Below are 18,167 nucleotides of genomic sequence, written 5' to 3' on the forward strand. Positions count from 1 at the left end.
TGTGTGTTTGTTTTTGAGTGGTAGAAGTTCTTCATGTAGTCTAGATACAAGTCACATATCATATATATGTTTTGCAAAAATCTTTTCTCATTCTACGGTTTGTCATTTTCTTAATGGCGTTCTTTGAGGCACAAGAGTTTCAATATTGATGAAGTTCAATTTATCTATTTTTTCTTATGTCTCTTGTGTTTTTAGTGTCATATCTAAGATGGCTTTGAGTAACTCACGATCACAAAGATTTACTCCTGTGTTTTCTTCTAAGAATTTTAGAGTTTTAGCTCTCATACTCAGGTCTATGATCCATTTCGAGTTAGTTTTTATGCTGGTGTAAAAGAGGTCCAACTTCATTCTTTTGCATGTAGCCATCTAGTTGTCTCAGCACTACTTATTGAAAAGATTATCTTCTCGCCACTCAATTGTCTTGACACCTTTGTCAAAAATCACTTGAATTTAAATGTAAATGTAAAGGTTTATTATAGACTCTCAATTCTAGTCCATTAATTCCCTAGATATCTTGATTCATTCTGATGACAATTAGTGAAGACCTTAACACCAAGATTAGTTTTATCTTAGGAAATTTGTCTTGTAAAGTCTGTCTTCTTTGAGCAATCTCTCAGAAATGGTAAGGCAAGACAGAAAGATTATAATTTCCAAATCCTACCCTGAATGTATGTTTGATATAAGATTGATGAAATATTATTAACTGAACATAATAATAAATAATTTCTTGAACCCAAAAGAAAAACACCTAGTCAAACCCTTAATTATACCAATGTTATGATACACAACAGTCTCTGGAATAATTCTAGGGGAGAAATATACCTTCTATTGCTAAATAAAATTTGTTTACTTATTTCCTTCGTAAGAAATAGATTCCAAGACTGTTTAGAAAATGATATTTATAATTATAATTTATAATAAGTAATATTTGTTTTGATCCTCAATATTGGCTGTCAATATTAAAATGAAGGAGAAGTAAGAGTGTCTCCAATTCCTTGCTTGACTCGATAAGGTTTAGGATTTGAGAAGACTTTGCACATAGATCTTCTGGGAAACAACCCTCTTCCTCCAAGTAACATGTCAGGTGAAAGGTAGCATGGTACGAGGGAAAGATTCCCAGAGAGAAAATTAGGGAAAGATGTTATATGGAGTGACATTGCTCATTTATTCCATCTGAGGTAGAAAGGACTATGAAGGCAGAAAATCAGCCATCCCTTGTCTTGGTTTGATAAAGATAAAAACCTGGCAAAGTTATGAAAACAACCACAGACGTGAAGATCAGCTAAGGTATCCAGAAACTTTCTAAATACACAATTTCTATAAATCCTTCATTTCCTCTCTTCACAGTTCAGATTTGACTTTTCACTAGTAATTACCAAACAAAAACAACTTGAATTTTTAAATATTTTGCAAGAGTAAGAAATAGCACTCTTTTTCTTAGATTTCCTTTCTCCCCAATTTTGAAACTAAAATGATTTTAATTTGTAAGCAAAATATAATCTGCTTTGGATGAAAACAGATTATAGGACTTCAAGAAAACCTTGGAATGGAGTGCTCATTGGAGTCCGTTTATACTGTTTTATAAACAATATAAATGTTTTAATGTTTTTGATGATGATGATGATAATGGTGATTAACACAGTGCCAACACAGCTCTCAAGGTCTAGAATACTGTATCTAATAGGACCAACTGGACAGGATACAGAGGCAACAATGAAACTATTTGGGGGCAGGCAGGGGGCTGAGTGGGTGGGAGTGGAATATAATCTCTGAAGAAAGTTTAAAAGAATATTGTTATCCTGGAAAAGATCATTTATCCCTCCATCCATTCATTCATTGAATACTTATTGCTGACCTTCTAAGTGCCACAGTTTTAGGTTGTGGAGATAAACAACAGAAAAAGCAGAGTCTGGGCCATAAAACTTACATCCTGGGGCCAGCCCTATGACCCAGTGGTTAAGTTCGCATGCTCTGCTTCGGCGGCCCAGGGTTTTGCCAGTTTGAATCCTGGGCGCAGATATGGCACCGCTCGTCAAGCCATGCTGAGGTGGCATCCCACATGCCACAACTAGGAGGACCCACAACTAAAAATACACAACTATGTACCAGGGGGCTTTGGGAGGAAAAGGAAAAATAAAGTCTTTAAGAAAAAAAAACTTACATCCTAATAAGTTTTCTCTACAAAATGGAAAGAAATATATAATGGTCAGTCCTCTATCTTAACTGAGGAAAGGCTAAGTTACAACATAATGTTACAGTGAAGAAGATTTACACTAGATCTGAAGAATATTCTGGATAGAGGTTGGTAAAGTCCTGAAATTAATCCCTTAAAAATTAAGTTACTGTGGTTAGAGAGAACATCTTTCTTTCCCAAATTTTAGATGACACTACCCTGCAAGCCAGGCCAGAAATATCACTGTTTTCTTCAGACAAGCCCTAAGCTTAATGTGGAAGGAGGGGGCCGTAGGAGGTGAGGCTTTGAACGAACTGGCAGGTGGAAAATGGTTAACTTGGCATTTTTGATGGAGCATAGAAACTGCTTTTGAAAAACCGCTTACATTGCACAGACGTATTTTCATGTTGGTATATATTTATTTAGTTACTTTTCATATACTAAGAGCCTAAGTGTGTGCGTTTGAAATGATTATTTGTCCTGCAGGTGACATATTTAATGTCTCATTTCATCAAATTATAGGTACATATTTTCTTTTTCTTTTTGTTTGTTTTTCCACCTCATCCATGGCCACGCTTTTTGCAGAAAATTGCATGTGTTCTTCTAGATAGAAGAATTTTTAACAAGAAGTATGTGTAAGACCATAAGTGCCGGGTTTGTGCAGGCCTCAAAGAACTCTCTGTCACTCGGCACCACATCAACAACTCAGTGGGTGCTACCGGGTGTTAAAAATATCATTTGTGAGAGGAAGATTGGCACAGATGTTAGCTCAGTGCAAGTCTTCCTCACATGAAATAAATAAATGAAAATACCATTTGTGGTGAAAGGTTAGGTGGGGAGCTTTGCAGGGCTTTATGACTGCTATGCATTTTGTTTTAGAGCTTCTTTTTCTCTGAAGAATGTGGTCAAGCCACAGGCTAAGATTTTCCCTAAGGCACTTAAGAAGAACCAAATAGAAAACCATAAAATTATAATGCTCAATCCATAGTAAGACTATGACAAAGGAACCAAAGGCCATCAAGAAACAATTTTACATAGAAAAGAGTTCAATCACATTTAGAAAAGAAAAAATTATCCAAATAACCAGCCAATTGCCTCTATCTAGCTATTACTACCTCTAGAGAAACACAAATTTCTAGGTTATGTTTATAATCAAACTTCATCTATATTTTTAACAATGTAATGTTCCTAGGTTTTCACATATTCCATGTTTTCAACCTAAGTATGAATTTGCTTTTTCTTTCCTCAATTTAGAGAATTAAGATTTGTCACTATATATATAGATCTCAAAATGTATAAAGTATTTGTTTCCATTTGGGCACTCATAAATGGGTATAAGTAATATCATTATTATATCCCTAAGCCTACTATATATTATTGAAATAAATTATTAGAAGAAAATGCAAAGGAACTCATACATCTCAACAACAAAAAAGCTAACAACGCAATTAAACAACGGGCAAAAGATCTGAACAGACATTTCTCCAAAGAACCAATAGGCATGTGAAAAGATGTTCAACATCACTAGTTACTAGAGAAATGCAAATCAAAACTACAATGAGATATCACCTCACTCCCGTCAGAATGGCTATAATTAAGAAGACATAATCGCTATAAATAACAAGTGTTGAAGAGGATGTGGAGAAAAGGGAACTCTCATACACTGCTGGTAGGAGTGAAAACTGGTACAGCCACTCTGGAAAACAGTATGGAGATTCCTCAAAAAATTAAGAATAGAATTACCATGTGATCTAGCTATTCCACTACTGGGTATTTATCTGAAGAACATGAAAACATGAATACGTAAAGATATAGGCATCTCTATGTTCACTGCAGCATTATTCACAATAGCCAAGAGTTGGAAGCAACCTAGGTGCCCATTAAGGGACCAAGGGATAAAGAAGATGTGGTATATATACACAATGGAATACTACTCAGCCATAAAAAAGGATGAGATCCAGCCGTTTATGACAACATGGATGGACCTTGAGAGTATTATACTAAGCAAAATAAGTCAAAGGGAGAAAGTCAAATACCATATCATCTCACTCATAAATAGAAGGGAAAAAAACAACAGCAAACAAACACATAGAGGCAGAGATTGGATTGGTGGTGATTACCATAAGGGAAGTGGGAAGGGAGGAGGGTGAAAAGGGTGATTAGGCACATGTGTATGGTGATGGATTGTAATTAGTCTTTGGGTGGTGAACATGATGTAATCTACAGAGAATTCGAAATATATTATGATGTACACCTGAAAGTCATATAATGTTATAAACCAATGTTACTACAATAAAAAAAAGAAGAGGGGCCAGCACGGAGGCACAGTGGTTAAGTTTGCACATTCAGCTTGGGCAGCCCGGGGTTCACTGGTTCAGATCCCGGGTGCGGAGATACTCACCGCTTGTCAAGCCATGCTGTGGCAGGCATCCCACATATAAAATAGAGGAAGATGAGCACAGACCTTAGCTCAGGGCCAGTCTTTCTCAGCAAAAAGTGGAGGATTGGTGGCAGATGTTAACTCAGGGCTAATCTTCCTCAAAAAAAAAAAACACACACACACACACACAAAGAAGAAAGTGTAGAGAAAAACATTGATCGGTTGCCCATGATCAACACAACATGAACCCCCCTCCCTGTTGAAAGAGAACAAAGAAAATGAGAAGAGACGCAGCAACACAGGTTGGAAGGACGCTAGGAACGAACTTAACACTAGTGGGAAACAAGAAGGTGTTTCCACAGAGAGGACAAGACGTCCACTCTTCTCCCCAGGACTTAACACATGGGAGGGACCTCACAGGAGAAGCAACTTTTCTGATCTGTGAATTTGAACAAAGAAAGCTTCTGGGATTTTCTCTCTCCTTTGGGGATTTCCAAACCTTCTCTGGTGCCCCCTGTGGTCACTTCTAGAGGTGGTGTGGGGAAAGTTTGCTGTGGTCCAGCACTCCTGTGACTGGGTTCTTAATTCTTATCAATCCTGGGCCCCAAAATTAGCAAGCCCTCGTAGCCAAATTTCTAAAGCCACACTCTCCAATCAACTTTGTTACTAATAATATCCACCAGTTTGTCTGCTATAACTTATTTTCCAATGGTTCCAAATTTGGCTTGGTAAGAGGTGGGTTTGTTTATAGGACCCCTTGAAGATTTACCAGGAGTCTAATTTCATCCCATCGGCCTCGGGGACAACTGTAAGTCCCTGGTGTCTAGCTCTCCTATGATATGGAGTGTACCGGGACCTCCCCGCAGTGCCTCGGCAATACCTCACCAAGAAGACAATTCCAAAAAGACGCTTTGATGCTAAAGTACTCTTATTAATAACATTGTTTATTTTTATAAATAGGATTACAAAAGACAAATGGGTCACAGATGACAAATATAAAATGCTGTTTACCAGGGCTTCAACTCTCACCATTTTATTTTTCTCATGGTGCCATGACCCCCGCAACCAATTCTCCTCTCATATTGCCTCTTCTTGGCCTCTCTATAAACAAAAATGCCCTGGAGATTAAGGACTACATAAATGTTAGATGGAACAGGTGGTGTGCTGCATAACCCCATGTTCCCCCCACAAAACCCAGGACTGAAGGTGCTTTTGACATACTGTATGTTTTTATAAGGTCAAAACTGTGTTACATGGTTTTATAATATGAGCGCTATTCGGGAATCCGATCTGTACTGGGGCTGAAGCCATAAAGTATTATAAGATTCTGAGGCAAGAGCCATGAAAATAGCTGAGCTCCTGTGTGAATCTGCTTGTAATTCACCACGTATCATACCAAGTTTATAATTTTCTGTCACCAAGACTCTCCTGCTTGTTTTATTTGCAACTCCCCACTGATAAAAGTAATGAATTCCAGGCATGTTCACATGGGCTTGTGAACCAGCTCAAGTCAGGACATAAATATGTTCCCCCGTGATGTGGAATGGTTACCAAATATTGACACTTTAGGGGTAAAAATTCCTATACATTTCCATTATTAATTACTTTAGAGATTGTTTATTCCAATTTATATCTGTTGAATCCTTAACTGGTCTCTCCCAATTTCTTTTCCTTTCTTTTTTAAACAATGCCCACACATAGCTACCTATTTACTAGATAATGATAGCATGTAATTCCAAAGGGAGTGGTGATTAGGGCTAAGGCATTTTAAAACCCTTTATTGTTTGGAATGATTCTTTGATTGTCTAATGATTAACAAGAGACTGTGTTAGGTTAAATGTGTCCTTTAAAGGGTCTAAAGTAACTGCTACAAAAATAGCAATAAAGTATATAACTTCCAAGCTAATCAAGGGCAAAGTGCAAGAGGAGCCAGAGAAGAAAATGAAACTAAAAATTCAAAATGTATCTCTATACTTAAGAGCGGACATAAAATTATTTACATCTGCAAATATTCCAGAGGATGCATAACTCCTCCACCCTGTGACCTTAAACCCCACTCCCTCACCAAACCGGAGGGTCTCTCTCTCTCTGTCTCCCTCGTTCTCTCTCTCTCTCCCCATCCTTTCTCTTTCTCTCACTATACATGCACATATATACCTATACCTATATACTTTATTCTTTTATGTTCTCTACTTATTTTTAGATCAACTTGTCTACATTTTAAGCCCTAAGAAAACGATTTCCCCATCCCTATGATTGAATCTACATATTAATAAATAAATTTGACTAATTAAGAACAAAAAGTTAGGGGCCGACCCAGTGGTGCAGCAGTTATGTTTGCACGTTCCGCTTCTCAGCAGCCCGGGGTTCACCGGTTTGGATCCCAAGTGTGGACATGGCACTGCTTGGCAAAAAAGCTATGCTGTGGTGGGTGTCCCATGTATAGGATGGAGGAGGATGGGCATGGATGTTGGCTCGGGGCCAGTCTTCCTCAGCAAAAAGAGGAGGATTGGCAGTAGTTAGCTCAGGGCTAATCTTCCTCAAAAAAAAAAAAAAAAAGAACAAAAAGTTAGGTTGAATATAATTGAATTTTGACTTATCTGGTTGTTTGGCGATGCTGTTAGGGCTTTTTAAACCTATTTTTCAAAGATAAACAAACTCAATTAAATTTATGTAGCTTAAATCACTCTAATAAATCAGAAGCATATGTTGTTTCACTGATAATGATAACTTAGGGGAGAACAAGGAAGGGGGCGGAAACAGGTCATTAAGACCCATGGAGAAGCCATCTAGGGCTGGGAATCAGTCTGCAGTAACAGGGACGTGAGACCCTCCCCAGCCCGTTTCATCAGCTGTTTATCAACACCACCTCTTTCCTCTTTCCAACTCTGATTGGATGGCCCTGACTTGATAAACGAAATACCATGAGGTTAGAATTAGATTCAGTGTCTCATTATGACGGCCTCCAGAAAAGACAAGACAGTCCATGCTTGTGAATAACGCCATCACCTATAGCTAAGATCTGCCCGTAGCCTGTATGCAGCACAGCTTGATGAGAAGAGAATACAGGAGGCTTCGAAACTGGATTAAACATGAGCAAACACAACCCTTTAGAAAGGCATTCTATTCTACTTTAAAGAATTAGATTTTTCATGTTGAATTTATGGAGTTCCTCAAACTTGGTGAATATCCTGCAACAAATTTTAAATCCATTTGATTTAAAGTAAACCAATTAGAAAAACTTTAAAGAGTTAGACTTTCCATTACGGTTTGATTAATATGCCAATCTAAAATTGAAGTCTCTGTAATAATTTGTTCCCATTAAATATTTTCCAGAAACCTGTAAAATGTTATGTTGACTTGAAAATTCTCCTGGCCATTTCATCTCAGGTGGCACAGTGAACTATGAATTTAACGTATTTTGTATATTTGATTCTCTTTGGTAGACACATATTAGGCAGTGTTTTCCAGACAAACATGAACTATCAACTGGCTGAGCTTAAATAAAACCTTACTACCACCAATTAAAGGTTCCTTAGTGTAATGTTTTGAAAATGTTCCAGAAATCTCAATTTGCTAAAAAAAAAAAAAAAAAAAAAGAAGGAGTTTTTGCCAAAGTCAGTATTGCTGCATTGGCCCAGTCTGAAATGCACAATGTAGGAGTTGTGGCCCTAACTGTTGAGAAAGCAAACAAGCACAAACTATTTTAGATGAATGATGCTCAGCGTTCTGGAGCTCATTTATTCCCTTTGGCTTTGTTGGGTGGCAAAGATGTGAAAAGAGCACTGAAATTTATGAAAATGATCACAGTGTTTATCTTTTTTTATTAGAGCAATCACAGCACTTAAAATATATTCTGAAGCTCCAACCTGGTCTTCCCAAAAGAAAGCTTTCAGAAGAAAATCTTATGTTGTTAATAAAGAAATCAACGTGCTTTGACTAGAAAAGTCTTGAAACCACCGTTCCCACCAAATGCCTCACGCCTCTTTCCCACTCAGTGGAAAACATCACTTGTTATTGGAAGAAAGCTATAAAACTGGATAACTTGAGCACTAGGTTCTTCTGGAGGCTGTTGACCTTCAAGGTGAGCACACGGACGCTTTCAGCCCTGGGGCCAACCGCAACAGAGAACAGTTTGGCTTTATTTATCAAAACGTTTGGTTCTGACTTTCTCCTCCGAGGCACACAGGTGCAGGGAGTCGCTGAAGTAAACCGAACCCCCTGTTTGAGGTTATGAAGAGCGGATGTGATGGGACGCATAATCAAACGGCTTTTTCCCACCAGAAAGGATTCCGACTATAAGATTATATGAGGAGAGCACAAGTCAGGGGCCTCCAGAGAAGGCAGGGGACAGCACTCCACCCATCCTGTGTCCCCAGCAGGGTGTCTTATATAGTAGATGTTCAACAAACATCGACTGTGAGAATGAAGGAGTGACTGAATGAAAAAATAAACAAAAGAATATGGGTCATTTTTCTCTAGTATAGCAACTTTCTGTTCTTTAATAGTGTTTTGACATAAAAAATCATTTTTTAAAAAGTTTCAGGACACATTTTCCTAGTGAGGTTCAATCTAACACTAAACGGGAGTGAAGGGAAGAAAGAAAACAGTCCTTGGAAGTCACCCCCTGTGCACCTCATGTCCTGAGCTTTAGGGAGGACCCAGAAGGTCAGTGGGGCAGCTCAGCCTCCATCTCCAGCATGAGGAGGGGCCCCGAGTCCCATGTCCAGGCTTCCCCAAACTCATGCCTCTTCCTCAAAGTGGCATAAGAAGTGGCCTGGAGCTGAGACTCATCCTTTGAACTTTTAGTCAGAACCCTTTAGAGTCTTGGCCCAGCATGGCCAGATGTCTCACATTCTCCCACCATTCAGGCCACGCTTCCTCCTCTACCCCCACCCCATGGCTCCCTTTGGTCCTGGTCTCTTCATACCCTTCATATAGACCTTATTCCACCACTCTCTCCAAGCCAACACAGAGCTCTTTCTCTCCACATCCTCCGCTCCAGGGAGGCTGCTGTATAAGCATGACCTTCATGAATTCTTCCCCAGCCCTGGCGCTGCGTGACCGCACGTACCGATGGCTACATCACTAATCAGACTACCCTTTGTTAGAGACGCATGTGTCAATTTGTGATGGCTCAAGGTTGAGGGCCATATTGTCACTCTTCCGTAGGCCCCACTATGCTTTATGATGTGCTATTCCCATAATAGTTGATTACTATTTGTAATCTCAATGAAAATAGGTTCTTTTTCTCTGGAACTACCTTCTGTAGCTTCTTTATTTGAGGCATGTTAATCCAGAGCAAAGCCCTCTCTGGACCAGCCTGTGATAGTAGTAGACTAAGAGGTGTCCCTTGTCATGTGAAAATCAGCTCAGGAATTCCTCCACCCGGCATATTCACCACTCTCATGGATACACAAAGAGGTGAGATGTAAACTTGCTCTGCAAAGCACTAGTGTGGCAGATCCAGGGCACACGACCAACATCCTATGACAGTTACGTGGTCACCGAAGTGATGATGAAGATGATGGTGGTGGTGGTGATGGTAGTTTACTCAGAGACCTGAGAGGGTCCTGGTGTATTTTCCACCTAAAAGGTGACCCTTGAAATTCTCATCTCCATATTTCTTAATGTAGGAGGGCCTCAGGGCTCGGTCCTTTATCCTCTTCTTTTCTCCATACTCTGTCCCTTGGTGATCTCATCCAATCCCACAGCTTTTATATTCCGTCTATAAACTGATGACGCCCAGATTTATGTCTATAGCCCAGACTTTGGCCCTGAACTCTACTCAACATTTCCACTTGGATAGCTAATAAACATCCTAAATTTGGCACGCCCCAAATTGTGTTCCTGATCTTTTACCACCACTATCCTCCAAAAATAAAATAATAAAAAATTTAAAACCAGGCCCACTTGTAACCTTTCCAATCTCAGTTAATGATAACTCCATCCTTCCAGCTGCCCAAGCCAAAATCCTGGGGGTCATTCTTCCTTTTGGCTCTACCTTCAAAATATATAAAGAATCTGACCACCTCTCACTGCCTCAACTGTTAGAAGAGTGTACACGTCTGGATTATTGCAATGGCCTCATAACTAGTCTCCCTGCTTCCACACTCAGCTCCTTACAGTCTCTTCTCAACACCACGCTCAGGGTGATACTTTAAAAATGTAAGTCAGATCATTTTCCTCCTCCAATGATCTTCACTTTCACCTAAAAGCAAATGTCACCTAAAGCAAATGTCAAAGTCTTTACTGTGACCAACAAGACCCTACAGGATCTACCTTTCCCTTTCCTCTCTGATTCATGTCCTCCTACTCTTAACCTTGTTCACTCCACTCTACCACATATATTTCCTTGCTGTTTCTTAAAAGTGCTCAGAGCGGAAATGCTCTTGATTCATGAATTTTGCCTTTGCTCATTCGTCCGTCTGGAGCACTCTTTCTCAGACGTTTTAAGTTTTTGCTCAAATGTTAACTTTTCAGTGAAGACCTCCCTGGCAACCCTATTTAAAAAGGTATACATGCCCAGTCCCATGACCCTTTTTACCCCTCCACTTTCACTGCATTATTTTTCTCCAGAACTCTCAGCATTTTGTAATATACTATATAATTTATGTATTTACTTTATGGTCTATTTTCTTCCCCTAGAACATAAGTTCAATGAAGATAGTGATTCGACTGTTTGTTCTGGTGCCTACAGCAGAACCAGGCACCCAGTAGTCACTCAAAAGATTCTTCTTGCACTAATTAATGGATGAGTGAGTGTGAAAAAGAGCCTTTAAAGATTTTTATAGAAAAGAACAGCAACATTGAGAACTCATTCATTATGATAACCCCACCGAATATAAAGTCTAGCAAGGAATAATAGGTTTTAGTCCTGGTTCCATCCATGCTAACAACTTGACCTTGCGTAAGTCATTGAACCTCTCTGACCCTCATCAGAGAGTGAGTGTCCTCACAGTCCTTTCACACTGTACATCAAAAGGCAGTTTTGAGGGTAAAATAAGATAATGTCTATAAAAACAGTATAAATTCTATGTAAGTTCTAGTTATAACAATGTCAAACAAATCATTTTAACAATGAAATTTCATGGATAAGTTGACTCAATTCCTTGATTTCTTATTCATTGAAATTATTGTCTGTTTGACTTAGCATTTTATCCCATTACATTTTCTGAAATTTCCAGGATTGTCATTTATACTTACTCATTCAACTTTTCATATGTGTCCACTAAAATGAGATTTTTTACTATTGCTTCTGTTGTCTTACAATAGTAAGATTCTGAAGGACGGAAATTTTGTGATACATGTTTTTGTATTTCTCTTTTATAATAGGTTCTCAGTACATATTCGATGCCTACATTTTCATTAAAAGAACTTATTAAACAGATTCCTAGAAATGTGAGCTGTGGTGGAAGTGGCTCAGGAACAGTGGCTTACAGAAATCAGGTCCAACTGACTTAGACTTGAGGTACATAGCAATATATAATTAATATAGCATAACATCACACAATTATATTATTATAACTATATAGTAAATTATAATGTAACATAAATAGAATATCAAACTGATTTTAATCTTTTGTTTATTTGTTTTTTTGTTTTTTGTTTTTGTGGGGTTTTTTTGGAAGATTAGCCCTGAGCTAACTGCTGCCAATCCTCCTCTTTTTTGCTGAGGAAGACTGGCCCTGAGCTAACATCGTGCCCATCTTCCTCTACTTTACACGTGGGATGCCTACCACAGCATGGCTTGACAAGCGGTGCCATGTTCTTACCCGGGATCCAAACCAGCGAACCCTAGGCCACTGAGAAGCAGAGCAGGCGCACTTAACCGTTGCGCCACTGGGCCAGCCCCTGATTGTAATCTTAAATATTATTTCATTCTTCATCCTTTCTTGAAGTTGGACTGAGTCTAAATCATCTTAAGATTGATAAGAATATAAAAAAGATCCTTACATTTCTATAGACCTAGGCAGACCAAGACATACAGTTACATGAAGTTAATTACATATGCCAGACTTAGGTGTGTAATTATCTCACTCTAGCTAATCCACCCCCAAGTTTTCAGGAGAATGCAAGTTTTGGGTCTTCCTAATTCTTTCCTCTATAAGTTTTCAAGAATAATAGCTTCACATAACTGAAACTCACCTATAAAATCCATAGAAAAATGAAAATGCTCTTAAATTAAATCCTACTTTTACAAGGACATTTGTTGCTGGCTAGTTTATAACAGAAAGTTGGAAACAACATAAATGATGTTGAGGGGACTGACTCAATAAATGAGGTACCTACCTGAGAGTGACACTGTATAGCATTGAAAAGAACAAAGTAGATTTGCCCATGGTGACCTGAAAATAAATCCATGATACATGAAGCAGAAAATAAATCCATGATACATGAAGCACTACTCTGCTTTGTGGGATTAAATACTTGCATATATCTGCACATATCACCGCGTGTCCTAAGAACAAATTGAAAAAGATAAGCAAAGAACCTAACATGATGGGGCACATAAAATTTTCCCTGGAGGGTGGGATCGAATGGGTGCCTAAGCAGAGGGAGGGGGCATTTAGCCATTTCCTTGATACAATAAAAAGATGGGATAAAAAGGGCCAGCCCAGTGACGCAGTTAAGTTCGCTTTGGTGGCCTGGGGTTCGCCGGTTCAGATCCTGGGTGAGGACCTGTGCACCACTTGCCAAGCCATGCTGTGGTAGGCGTCCCACACATAAAATAGAGGAAGGTGGGCACGGATGTTAGCTCAGGGCCAGTCTTCCTCAGCAAAAAAGAGGAGGATTGGCAGCAGATGTTAGCTCAGGGCTAATCTTCCTCAAAAAAAAAAGATGGGATAAGTAGTTTCTATGTTACTGTATTTCCATCATTTTTCAAATAAAAATTTTAATTTTAAAAAGTTACTTGCTTCCACAGCTCTTCAAGCACTCTTAGCAACACTTCAGAATCAAGTCTAGGGGAAGCAACTGCCTCTGTGAGGCTGAACCCCTTAGTCGGAGTTGTTGGTGGCGGTGGGTCAGAGGATGTTTCAGGAGCTGTGGTCAGGAGACAGGAAACCAAACCTTCTTTTTAGTGATTGCATAAAAACAGAAATCTAGGAAACAAAGTCTAGAAGTTTCCAAAATCTAAACATCTTCAGAAAGAATATTCCACAACCCTTCCCAGTGATGCCTTGAGTCTGCTTCCATGATTTACATAGCCTGCATTTCTCAGAATTATCTGCTCATCTCCAAAGCCTCTTGACATCTCTCTGCCCTGTGGGTCCCTTTTTCCCACAGACCCCAGGGACCCAGCTACCATCCCTGACCTGTCTCTTGGTCCCAAGCTCAATTCTTTTTACTGCCCCCAGAGACAAACATTCAAGCTGTTTTCACTTAAAATAGTAAAGTGAATTTTCATAGGGAAATTGAGTGGAATGACAAAGATAGGCAACATGAGGAGCTTACAAAGTTGGCAAACCACAAAGAGTCTTGCTCCCAGGTTTATGCTTCCTACTTACTTCTGGAATGGAAGTAGAAACCCCTAGGATTTTAGCCCCCCATTTTTATTTTTCTGGGGTTGGGGCTCACCAAATTGGCTCCGCTTCCCTTGTCCATCATTAGAGAAGGCCACCAACTCTCTGTAACTTTGAGCAAGTGTCTTAACTCTTCTCAGCATGAGTTCTTCCTCTATAAAATGGAGTCACAATAGTTCTTGATCTTAAGAGGTTGTTGTGAGGATTAAATGAGATAATACTTGTAAAACTCAGAACATGCCTGGCACATAGGAAGGCCTCATAGATGTTAGCTATTATTACTTATTTTTGTCCTCAAAAGCATCTCTTCTATCCTAAAAATCCCCCACCCCTTTGCCAGGAGGGCACTTTGCCTGTCCAAGCACCTCCAGGTTTCATGGGATCTGCCCTGCCCAGACATAACCTGGACATTTTCCCCACCTGCCGCATTTTGAACTCACTACTTATATTTTCTTATCAAAGGAAATAGCTCATTAATAATCGCCCATCCTCCTGTGTGGAAGAGCTTCTTATCTCCACTAGAAACCCAGGGAACTCACCTTACACTTTTTCCACACAATAATAGTTCTAGTGCCTGTCAGTGAGATGATCTCTGGCTTTGGATGAGGCGGACTGCCCAATGGTACCCTTCGTTCTAAGGAGACCACCTTTACGGTTTCTGCAAAGTGTGAGTGGAGGGATTTGCCCAACTGCATTGGAAATTCTCGCTCCCAGACTTTCCACTGTTTGCTTCTCCTGGACTGGAAAGGGCAGGCAGATCTGTGATCTGGGCCCGTCTAGCTGGAGCTCAAGCCCATGCCAGCAACTCTCCCCTGTTGGGGATTCCTGAAAAGCCGGCTGAGCTCAGCCCTTGTTGCAGACCTGTCAGTCACACGTTAGCGTGCTGGATGAAGAAAATTTGGAATCTATTTTAAAATAGGGAAAACAGGGATAAAGTGATCTGTCTTTATGAAAATAATGAATTTGCTCATTCAATAAAGATTTATGAAATATCTATTCTAGGCACTGGTCTTGGCCCTGAGTGTACAGCCATGACAGACCAATCCTACCACTTGCCTTTGTGACCCCTAGAATCCGGTGAATCAATGCCATAATCAGAAAGTGAGCAAATATCTGATCCCCTCCATTCCCGGGCCTTACCCCCTCCACAGTGAGTCCTGAATAAGCCCTTATGGGCTCTAGAATCCCCCACACAACACAACTTTCTCTTCCTTCTCCCTTGTCTTCCTGCTTTTCTCCTTCCCTCCCTTTTTCCCCTCCTTCTGTCTTCTATCCTTGACTTTCCTCCTCGTCAGCAGTGTTTATTACTCTGCTTCTATCTGAGTAAACTCCACACTAAGAAGTTGCCCCTCATTATACTGTTCTTCTAACCACTTCCAAATGGAACGGTCTTTCTTAGCTCTAGTGTAATAACTCAGCTGAGGAGCTCTGCCAAGGCAGACTTAGGTAGCAGGGGGTGGGGCTTTTTTGCTCATCCTGGAGGTGTTAGTCTTCAGTAAATATTAATACATTACAGCTTATTATGTTAATAAATACCATTCATTTTCCTCCTTCCTTTTAAGGAAAGTGAAATAGGAATATCTTAGTTATCAAGAAGAGCAGAGTAGGTGTCAAATCCACCGGTTTTGCAGATGGTGAAAATTGATCTTTGAATTCTAAGAATTACATAAACGTCCTCTTTCATATAAAAGGTCCTAAACTATTACGCCGGAGGCTGGCAGGATACCTGGGAGATAATTTAAAACGCCAAATGCATCAAAGCTGGTGGAAAAGGCTCAGCTAGACATGAAGATGAAAAGAGCACCACCCCCACCCCGCCTCCTCCACACACACATCCAGACCCCCGCTGCTGCGCGGGGGCACAGCTCATCCAGATACACACACTCACGTGAGCAGACACACGCACACACACTGGGAACCTTACAGACCACCTGCTCTCACAGCAGGTCTCTTCAGAGCTCGGGAAGCTGGGGGCCGAGCCGCAGGGAAGCGCTCCCAGAATGCCCCTCTGCCAGTGGGCTCAGCTGGGGCAGACAGGGGGTCCCGTGTAACCGCTGTCACCTCTCTCCCCTCTGTGGGGAGTGAATGAATTAAAACTTTCCATACTACCAGATTGCTGGCTCTTTTTGTTTTTTTTTTTTAATATTCTTCTTCCTCAGAAATGAATATACTCAGTGTTGTTCCATCTATTCATTCAATCAGCTTTTTTTCCAAACAAAAGTTCTCACATATTTATTACTGAACCAACCTATTAATGTGGAGGCACAAAGGGAAAATTTATTTTGCCAATAAAACATGTCCAACTGTCCCAATAGTGGCAATTTTTCAGCTCGATAGGGTAAAATGCAAGTGACCTTCACACAGCCTACCTGTGAGCCACCGGAAGTGTGAGTCCTTACAGACCGGGCTTGGTTCTTGTCCAACGTCTCCTCTTGGAGTTGCCCCTGATTTTATTGTGAGTTTTCATTAGAATTCATTGGGGAATGAAATGAATCTAATTTGTTTCTTGGCCAGAAATCACCTGATCCTGACAGTCTTGTAGACGACCCGACAAGGAAAGGAGTAAGCCACACACATTACTGGGGTGGAGAAAGGAGCGGAATTGATCAGTTATGATTTCTTACATCCATCTACATGCAAGTCTCTGCGTCAAAGCAAAATGTATTAGACATAGCCTTGCCGTCGAGGACGAGAAACACACTATTTGGTCAATAAGTAAACTGGGTAGTTAGTAGGTGCAAGTGGTTTAGGACAGGGGATGAATCTGATCTGAAGCCAGGATATATCTGGAACTAGCCTTCTTAAATAAATTCATTTTACAAGCTTGAAATTTGTAGGTCGTAGGGCAAAAAAAAAAGACAAGCAAAAAACATAAAAACCCCAACGTTTTACCTTAGCTGGCAGCAGAATTCTTGGAAAGGAACCTGTCTGTTTAGGAAACGTTTTCATAAACACCTTGGATGAATGCCAGAGCTAAAGGTCAGCAGCTACCAAGACAGCAAACAGGAATGTGGGTGGCAGAAAAAAGAGAAGAGATAAAGAAGAGAGGGGAGGGTCAAGCCACATAGTGGCAGGCCAGATAACAATAATATGATAGTAACAGCAAGAGTAAAAGTAATGGCTAACCACCTCATGCCAGGCATTGTTCTCAGTGTTTCTCATGGCTTATCTCATTTAACCCTCACAACAACTCTATGATTTAGGTATTATTATTCATCATCATTTTACAGAAACTAGAGCCCACTTTTTCAGAAACAGCCACTTTCAAAATCAAGAATATCTGCCATTTAATGTGTAAGTCAATGTGTCTGGGATGTCAATCCTTCTACCCAAAACTTCAGTCAAGTTTTCCACATACAAATAGATATTTTTAAAGAAATTTTTGTGTGTGTGTATAGAAATTAAAGAAAATCACTGAGTGTCACATCAGGGTCAAAGTGGCACAAAACACGGACAAATTTGTGGGATAGTGAGACACTCTTCTAACAAATAACTTGGCAGAAGCAGGAGACTGTAGCCATAGGTGACCGCAACCATAAGCTCTCGGGAGTTCATGGACATTTGTTGGGAAGGTATTGGATTTTCTGCAGATAGTGAAAAGGCGTTTGACTTTTAAGGAGGCAAAGAAACCCCCAATGACACCTAATGGAATCAAGATACTTAAATGGAATCCCAAACAATTGTCTATCCCACCTCCTAAAATTTTTTCTGTATGCTAAGTTCTGTGCTAAGTGCTTGAGATATATTATCTTATTTAATCCTCAATAAAACACTGTGAGTTTTAAGTCAGCCCAATAGCAAAGAGCTGGTAAGTGGTAGAGCTGGATTTGAACCCAGGGCTTTCAGAGCCCTGACCCAGGCCATTCAATATCACCTCCTCCAGGGGCAGTCTTCTCCTTTTACCATCTAGAGCTGAAGGATGATGCTGCCGGCTGAGTACCAAGATTTCCTTCCGTCATATGTTTGCCTGTGTTATATCAGAGAAACATACAGCAACGTTCCACTGGAGATAAAGTGAGTCAAATAAGGAATCACAATTAGAAGAAGATTTCCTCTTTCTCCTCCACTGGACAAGGCTGTGGAAATATCA

General features: G+C 40.1%; 1 pseudogene; it reads right to left on the reverse strand.

Moving 5' to 3' along the window:
* Nucleotides 1-16,268: 16,268 nt before the first annotated feature.
* On the reverse strand, nucleotides 16,269-16,654 carry LOC138918633 (large ribosomal subunit protein eL39-like; annotated as a pseudogene).
* Nucleotides 16,655-18,167: the final 1,513 nt, after the last annotated feature.

The sequence above is a fragment of the Equus caballus genome, chromosome 18 (genome assembly GCF_041296265.1).
Source record: "Equus caballus isolate H_3958 breed thoroughbred chromosome 18, TB-T2T, whole genome shotgun sequence".
Lineage (NCBI taxonomy): Eukaryota > Metazoa > Chordata > Mammalia > Perissodactyla > Equidae > Equus > Equus caballus.